Source organism: Perognathus longimembris, chromosome 8, assembly GCF_023159225.1.
Source record: "Perognathus longimembris pacificus isolate PPM17 chromosome 8, ASM2315922v1, whole genome shotgun sequence".
NCBI lineage: Eukaryota > Metazoa > Chordata > Mammalia > Rodentia > Heteromyidae > Perognathus > Perognathus longimembris.
Genome location: NC_063168.1, coordinates 39,171,713 through 39,180,892, shown reverse-complemented (window position 1 = coordinate 39,180,892; position 9,180 = coordinate 39,171,713). Strand labels below are relative to the sequence as shown.

The 9,180-nt window shown below is 41.6% G+C and overlaps 1 pseudogene; it reads right to left on the bottom strand.

Annotated features, from left to right (window-relative positions):
• Positions 1-2,902: 2,902 nt before the first annotated feature.
• LOC125355986 lies at positions 2,903-4,150 on the bottom strand (annotated as a pseudogene).
• Between the last annotated feature and the right edge of the window lie 5,030 nt (positions 4,151-9,180).

The window sequence follows — 9,180 nt, the reverse complement described above, 5'->3', positions numbered from 1 at the left end:
CTAGAGGCACATTAATAATTTCCAATTGTTCCAGTGTTAGTATATGTGCTGTCAAACTGAGAATTTCACTCTTTCTTCTGGTAACAATCCTCCATCACTAACAAAATAAAAGGCAAATGACCCAGAATTAGACATAGTGCCTAACTTTCTGGCAGAAACGTAGTATTATGGGAACATAAAGTGAGATAATCTAAGTTCTCTTCTGGAAGATTCTTGAGATGCCTCCAAGTTGTATCTTCATGGAGCTAGAGGAAATGAGGCTAGAGTAGCTTGTGGTTTGTCATGAGAAAGGTGTATCAAAGACAGAAGAGAGTCAGGCCAAAGCTCAGAGAGGGAGCTTATACAGGAATGAGAGAGAGAGAGAGAGAGAGAGACAGACAGACAGACAGACAGACACAGACACAGACAGAGAGACACAGAGAGATAGAGAGAGAGAACAAAAAGAACATTTTTCCACTTTTCATCTTTTGACTACTTGAGTCTAAAAGGCCCATAGACAGTCTTTCCTTGTTTTCCCAAGGACCATAGACTTCTGCTCTTGACTTAAATGATTATGAGTAGGATCAGTCCCTTGACTAATAGTAAGACATAGTACATATTATTTATTTGTTTGTTTATTTATTCATTTATTTATTTTCCCAGTCCTGGGGCCTGAACTCAAGGCCTGGACACTGTCTCTGAGCTTCTTTTTTGCTCAAGGCTAGCACTCTATCAGTTTCACCGCAGCGCCACTTCTGGCTTTTTCTGTTTATGTGGTACTGAGCAATGGAACCCAGGACTTCATGCAGACTAGGCAAGCACTCTACCACTAAACCACATTTCCAGCCCCAAATTTTATTTCTGAGTAATGGCAACTATTTTAAAATCAGTCATACTCTTATACCTATAAGGAAAATATACTCTGAAAAATAAAATTGTGTTTATTAAACATCATTAGCTAAAGGTTTCTGGTATTTTGCCTGGAATTTGATTGAAAAGACACTGATTTAATGTGTATGTTAATTAATTCATACATCAGAGATAATTATTTAACATGTGGTTTAGGAGTTCAGGTAGGGATGAACAGCTAGTAATAGTTAAAGGACCCTAATCACCCGCCAAAGGAGTCTAGTGTAGAGCATTAGATATCACTAGCTACACCTGCACTATTTCCATGGTGAGATAAGTGGTATATTCAAAATGCACTGCTTTTGCCCCATTTATAAATGGCTTAAGAATCCAACAGATTGTAATATTGGACAGATGACTAACAGCCTTTGAAGTAGCACCCAAATTCTAGATTTTGCTTACTTCCATGTCATTTTTTCTTCATTTTTTTCCTCCCTTCCTTCCTTCCTTCCTTCCTTCCTTCCTTCCTTCCTTCCTTCCTTCCTTCCTTCTTTCCTTCCCTCCTTCCTTCCTTATTTTTCTTCCTTTCCTAGGGCTTGAACTCTGGGCCTGGGCACTGTCCTTGACCTTCTTTTGCCCAAGGCTAGGGCTCTACCACTTGAGCCACAGCACCCTTCTGGCTTTTTCTGAGTAGTATATTGGAGATAAGAGTCTCAGGTATTTTTTTTTTCTGCCTGGGCTGGCTTCAAACCCGGATCCTTAGATCTTAGCCTTTATAGCATTATAGCTTTATAGACGTGAGCCACCAGCAACCAGCTGTCACCCTTCTTAATACAGTTGTTTTACTACAGCTGATTGGAAAGCCAGCTTGGTCTCTATCAGAATAAGGTTGCATTGGCCTCCAGGTAAATTCTCCATGCAAGGTATTGTTGTGCCAAGTTGCAAGACCACCACCAAGAAGACCACCAAGACTCAGACATTCCGAAATGCAATAGCAAGGCAAGACTTTATTCAAGCGGGGCCACGGCCCGGGCCTTGTCCTACCCACCGACACAGCAGAGGTTAGGAGGCAGCCTCGAGCTGTGATTATACAGAGCTTATAAAGGCAAAAGACAAAGTTACAGCAATCAGGTGTTTAAGCAAGCAAGATTATGGGTACAAATCTGATTGGCTCAGGGCTCGAGGTATTCTAGGGGCGGTTAGAGTTAAGCATTCTCAGTCGTTAGAGTTCTCGACTGGCTGGGCCCTAATAAGCTTGTCCTGGGTTTGCTCACAGGGCCTGCTTATTTTCAGGTTCACGTGGTAAAGTGGGGTTCGCGTGGTAAAGTGGGGCCTGACTTCAAAGTCTGGCACTTCAGTATGTTAAGAACAGCAGGGCACTGGGCACCAATTGCTCACACCTATAATCCTAGCTACCCAGGAAGCTGAGATCTGAGGATAGTGGTCCGAAGCCAGCCACAGCAGAAAAGTCTCTGTGAGACTCTTATCTCCAATTAACCACTCAAAAACCAGAAGTGGCACTGTGGCTCAAGCGGTAGAATGCTAGCCCTGAGCACAAAGAGGCTCAGGGACAGTGCCCAGGCCTTGAGTTCAAGCCCCACAATTGACCAAAAAAAGAAAGTGCAACAGGGATGGTTCTGAAAATGGAAGCTCACATGAACCTGCTCCCTGACTTCTATAGACTCACTAGACCAGCCCTCTGCAGAGGACCCCTTTTCTTTTCTTTTTTTTTTTTTGTGTGTACACATTTAGTTTTATTGTAACAAAGCAAATTGTACACTTTTAACGTTTAAAACTGAGCATTATCTTTCCTTTCCAGTGAAAACAAAAGAAATTTTATGTCAATTCCGAATAAGATCCTACAGGGTCTGCTGATTCTCCCGTAGTGGCAGGGCTCAAGTCATCATTAGGAGAGAATTTTATTTTAAAAGTGTCATCTTAAACTGCAAGGATGTCGGTTAAACATCACAATTACACATGCCAAAGGAGAAGCCATGTTGTCAAAATGCCCACTTCACCCACCCAAACATCTCAAACCCACCCTTTGCTGACCTTCTATAACCCCTTTTTTAAAAAGTTTTTTCTTTTTTTTTTAAACAAGAGAAAGTAGACAGATACATGTTGGTAATGCTAACTGTCTGTATTCACATAGACACAGTGTAATCTCTGAGCCCAATACACAGAGAAAGGAGGAGAAAAGCTAGAATCTATGCACTACTACACAGGGCCTGGGCCTCAGCAGAGCCAAGGAACCAGAGGCTTCTTGTTTCCCACAAAGCAGGTGGCAGCGGCGTTGATTCCGTACAGTTCTTGTTGAGACAGGGGTAAAAATGAATTTAGAACAGGTGTGTGGAGATTTTTTTCCTGTTGTGTTCTGAGCAAGGTATCTACCCCCCCCATAAGTTGAGAACCATGGTGTTAGAAAAAGAGACCTCAAGAATGGGGTGACTGAGCACAGAGGGGGAGAAGACTGCAAACTTGCTCCCAAGGACTGGAGAAAATTAAAAAAAAAAAGTTGGAATCCATCAGTGTTTTCTATTAGTCATCTTCTCCTTCATCCTCCTCTCCCACTTCGTCTTCTTCCCCTTCATCCTCATCCCCTTCCTCATCAATATCTTCCAATCCTTCCTCCTCTTCATCATCATCATCATCCTCTTCCCCTTCTCCTTCCTCGTCATCCATGTCAGGCACCAGGTAGTACTGCAAGGGGTTTGGCCAGATGTCGTCTTTGATGACCTCTCCCAGCTTGTCTGCACCGGCATCTGAGTGGTCAGCGAACCAAGTGAAGAAGCTCTCAGACTCTTCATGCTGCCACTTCCTGCTGGCTTTATTCTGCGTTTGACTGGAGTGCTTTGTCAAATCCTTTCCAGATTTCCATTTGATTTCAGTAGACTTTGAAGATGGATCCCCGCTCTCATTCAGATGAAATTCTTTGGAGAGAACTTTATTTTCAAAGTAAGGATTTTCATCAAAATAAAAATCTATTCTGTAACTTGATTTTATATCTTCAAATTCTGTCACTTCAACTCTGGTCAGGTAGCGCCTCTTCGTCTTCCTCTCCCAGCAGTGCAGACACTTGTGGATGGTTGACAAATGTTGTTACCCAAAAATTTGGGATTTTGACGATCAATTCTGACCTCTTCTGAAAAAACGGTTGGCGGAGTTTATTATATTTCTGTTCTACTTTCAAAATCTCCTCGCTGGCTTGTTCAAGTCTGTCTATTTCATTTTGTACTTCATTGATATGTTCAATTGCTTCTTGCTGTTCTTTTTCTGATGTGACCGACCAGTCCCCGCGTGTTTTCAGAGGACCCCTTTTCATTGAATACTATCTATTACAGAAGGCTGAGTGTGCAGGAAGTAGCTGAGTACTTTTTATCAGCGTGTTCTAAGTGGGATGCTTAATTCTATTAACTGTCCTGTCCTTGGACAGCTGGTTGTCTTTGTTGGCTGCCTTCAGCTGTAAACTGCCTTTTACTCTTGTCTCAGTGTCTCATACAAATGCTGTATTATCAATTCTACATGTACTGTCTGTTATAAATGGTGGTTCCACAATCTGCAATAGTTTAATGCAGGAGGGACAAGTATTCTTCGGCTTCATCTTGTCTACTGAGAACATAAACTTAAGCTCTAGATACTTGCATTCAAAAACTACTTTGTCAGATAAAAGGGCAAAGCCAGAGCAAAGCAAGATTCGGGGCAGGGCATACACAAGTTCCTATGACATACAGGTGGTAAATTCTGGATAGCTTATCTATCCATAATTGAAGTAGAGAGTTGTGTTTCTGGGATTTCTTTCTGGTTTTGTAATTATACAGAGGTAGTGATTATTTACTAAACAGAAGTCAGATTCAGAAGCTAAGCAGAAATAAAATTGAGGAATTAGGTCCAAATTATCATGGAGTTTGACTTCTGTGGACTCTGTCCAGGATTCTGTTTGAAATCCATTGTTTATTCACTTGAACTGTCCTGATTTAAGAAGATCAGGCCTCTGGTACTTTCTGTTTTCCTTCAATTACAGAGTAAACAGTATAGAGCAGTGATTTTCTATCCTGGCTGCACATTGAAATTATCTAGAGAATTTTTTTCTTCCAACAATCTGATGTTTGGGTCCTGCCCTAAGCCAGTAATTCTCAAATGTGGTTTCCAGACAAGCAGCACCAACATTACCTGGAAAGTTGCTAAAAATGCAATTTATTGAGTCCCACCCCAGGTCTCCTGGATTTGAAATTCTGAAGATGGGGCTCCCTTCACTCTCCCGATGCCTGCATGCACTAGTACTGGGGCTTGAACTCGGGGCCTTGTATACCTCTAGCTTTTTGCTGTTGGGTTGGAATTCAGAGTCTCTTGGATTTGCTTGGGCTACAAACTGCAATCCTCATTTCTCAGCCTCCTGACTTAGCTAGGATTAAAGGCATGAGCCACGGACTCCTGGCTTCCTGATGATCTCTGATGCACTGGAAAGTTTAAGAATGCTTGACTTAGACAAATTAAATCAGAATATATGAAGCAGGTTGTGAGTTAATGAATTACTTCAGGAGACTCAAATGTACAGCCAGCATTGACATCATTGCCTTGGACAAAAGCCCTGAAGGACTCAGCAGAGTTCCCAGTGGCCTACGACCTCATTGTTCACACCTAACCATGCTCTCCACTTCCACATTCAAGTCCTTTCCAGGCACGATGATCAGTAACTCAACTGATTTTGAAGTGGACTCATGAATTTATTTCTGGCCTTGACTAGACCTCATTTTAAATCTCTGCTTAAATTTATATACATACTTATGTAAATATCTATAAAAATGAACAGCCAGGTCTCACAGCATTTGTCTTCTGAAAGGTAAGAAATGCTTACAAATGCATTACACACGAAAAATGGACAGAATTAGTGTGCTTACATTTTCAAGCAAAAGTTCTCAATCTTGACTGCATATTAGAGTCATCCTTTTAAAACTCCCGACGCCCAAACTATATGCCAGACCAATCAAGTAAAAACCTCTGGGATAGGACTCAGACATCAATATAGATTTTAAAGCTCCCAGGTGATTCCAATTGGCTAAGAATCATACTGTGGCAGTAAAAACTTGAGTGGGAACTCAATCTTGGATAAGAGGCAGGGGAAATACTGGGAGAGACAAAAGCCTCTTAGTGTACATGTCCTGTAACTTTTGTTGTTGTTGTTGTTAGATGTGGGGCTTGAACTCAGGGTCTGGGCATTGTCCCTGAGCTTTTGTGCTCAAGGTTAGTTCTCTACCACTTTGAGTCACAGTTCCATTTCTGGTTTTCTGGTGGTTTATTGGAGATAAGAGTTTCATGGCCTTTTCTGCCTGGTCTGGCTTTGAGCCGCAACCCTCAGATATCAGCTTCCTGAGTAGCTAGGATTATAGGAGTGAGCCACTAGTGGCTGGACACATTTCTTTATTTGTTTTAAATGCCTTCTTTGCTACCCTTAAGACAAAACTAGATTGGCCCCCTTCTTATTTAGGTAGTATGAGAAAGAAAAGAACAATATACTAAGCAAGAGCAACAATTGATTATATCAGTTGATGACAACAACTGATAAATAAGTTCATGGAAATTCATTATATAATTTACCTGTTTACTTCACTTTTGTGTGTATTTGAAATTCTGCATAGTAAAGAATAAATTAAAAAATTTCACAAAAGTGGGTACATTATTGGCAGCTGGGTGCTGGTGGCTCAAACCAGATCTCAGGAGGCTAAGTTCTGAAGACTGCAGTTCAAAGTCAGCTCCAGCGGAAAAGTCTGTGAGACTATCTCCAATTAACCACTGAAAACCAGAAGTGGAGCTGTGATTCAAGTGGCAGAGGGCTAGCCTTAGACCCTGAAATAAATCTGTCAAGACTCTCTCTCTCTCTCTCACATACACACACACACACACACACACACACACACACACACACACACACACAAAACGATGATAGGAACAGGAGTTTGTTCTGGTCGCTTACCCTACAATGAATGGACTCTTACCATTTCCACTCTCCTATATTACACTGCTCAAGGTACTAGGTCTCTGGTTACACAATATGATGAATATACTTAATTCCACTGAATTGTATTACTTAGGATTGTTAAAGTGGCACCTTTTATGTGATATATTTTACCATAATAAAAAAGCTAATAATCTTGATATAGCAAAATACTTAAAATATTTTTAAAGCAATTTTAGGGCAATGAAATATATAGTTTTTAATCTCTTCAGGGATTTAGATGACAGTAGTACTTTAACATTTAGAAAAAAAGGGGGGGGGGCTGGGAATATGGCCTAGTGGCAAGAGTGTTTGCCTTGTATACATGAAGCCCTAGGTGCGATTCCTCAGCACCACATATATAGGAAAGGCCAGAAGTGGCGCTGTGGCTCAAGTTGGCAGAGTGCTAGCCTTGAGCAAAAAGAAGCCAGCGACAGTGCTCAGGCCCTGAGTCCAAGCCCCAGGACTGGCAAAAAAAGAAAAGAAAAGAAAACAAAAAAATAATTACAAAGACTACTCGATTCAATAAAGAAAAATACAATCAAAAGAACCAAATTAGAGGAAAGAAAAAAGAGGGGGGGGGAGAGAGAGAGAGAGAGAGAGAGAGAGAGAGAGAGAGAGAGAGAGAGAGAGAGAGAGAGAGAAAGAATGGATTTGGATTTAGCTCAAGGCCAGAAGGAAATTGCATCATCAGGTCTTTTTCCTGTCCCCTCCCCCAATATCTCAGCTTAGACTCCTCTGTGTAGTGACCTCATTTTCTTCCATCTTCTAGGCTGCCAAAGAAGTAGGTTGCCCACAGCTGTAGATTTACATCATCTGCTTTTGGAATCCCAGTGGAAAGAGATCTCTCTCTCCCAATATCACAAAATTAGTTCCAGACATGGACTCTTAGAGCCTGTTTGGGCTACATGCTTGCCCCCAGACTAATCAGTGCCTGGGGAATGGAATAATATGATTGGGTGGGCTTGTGACATATGCATACATCTGTCCAGAGGAAAAAGTATGTAGCCAGAGAGAGAAATAACCGGATGCCAGACAAATTCATTGTCATCATCTACACTCTTGGAAAATACAGGCAATTCCAAAAATGTCCTGAGTTTTTCTGGATCTCATGTTTGCCAGGAAGGTGTTGTTTCACTGAGTAATGGCTTTACTGAGTTTATTTATTTATTTTTTTGGCCAGTCCTGGGCCTTGAACTCAGGGCCTGAGCATTATCCCTGGCTTCTTTTTTAAATTTTTTTTTTTTTGCTCAAGGCTAGCACTCTGTCACTTGAGCCACAGTGCCACTTCTGGCATATATATATATATATGGTGCTGGAGAATCGAACCCAGGGTTCATGTATACGAGGCAAGCACTCTTGCCACTAGGCCATAATCCCAGCCCCTTTACTGAGTTTAATACAACATCTACATATACAGTTCATTTCCCAATGAGGCAAATCGGTCTCATTCTGTGACCACATTGCCCTAAAGTCTAGGAACTCTGAGTCATATATGCTTGCCTCTTAGTGAGGGAGAAATGGGGCTCTTCGTAGTCTTTTTTTTTTTTTTTTTTTTTTTTTTTTTTTGCCAGTCCTGGGCCTTGGACTCAGGGCCTGAGCACTGTCCCTGGCTTCTTCCTGCTCAAGGCTAGCACTCTGCCACTTGAGCCACAGCGCCGCTTCTGGCCGTTTTCTGTATATGTGGTGCTGGGGAATCGAACCTAGGGCCTCGTGTATCCGAGGCAGGCACTCTTGCCACTAGGCTATATCCCCAGCCCCTCTTCGTAGTCTTGAAAAAAAACAAACCACAAAACAAAAATTTATCTAAATTTGATTCCATGGCAGTGAAATACTTTTTGGTTGGTCTACAAATGTGAGGAAGCAATCTTGCTTGTGTATTGTATTCCAGGACCACACTGCTTCAGCCACCGACTTCTTATTGGTCCCATTATAGAGCCGGAGTATTTCCTTAGGCTTGAACAAAAAGAAAGAAAGAAAGAGAATTATTTCTAAGTTGGTTGTACAATTCCCTTCAGATCTCAACTGGATTTTTGCTGGGTTTATACCTGGGGATTTCATAGATTCCAACACCAGAGATCTTACCCTGCCTTGCAGTTTGTCTCTTAGCAACAGATCTCTGCTTTGCCCATTACTCTCATAATAGCAAATGTGTGTGCCCTTAGCTGTATCTCAGTGGGTAGTGTCTTGCCATAGACATGAATTTCAATTATGTTTAGTAAGAAACAACAGAAATTAGAGGAGGAGGCAAAGTAGTGTTCTTTATTTTGTAGGTTCTTACCAAGTCTCCAGTGCATTTCTTTTGTATTACCTTCATGTTGGGGCCCAAAAGTCAGCTCTTTCAGAGGTTAGGAGGAAGA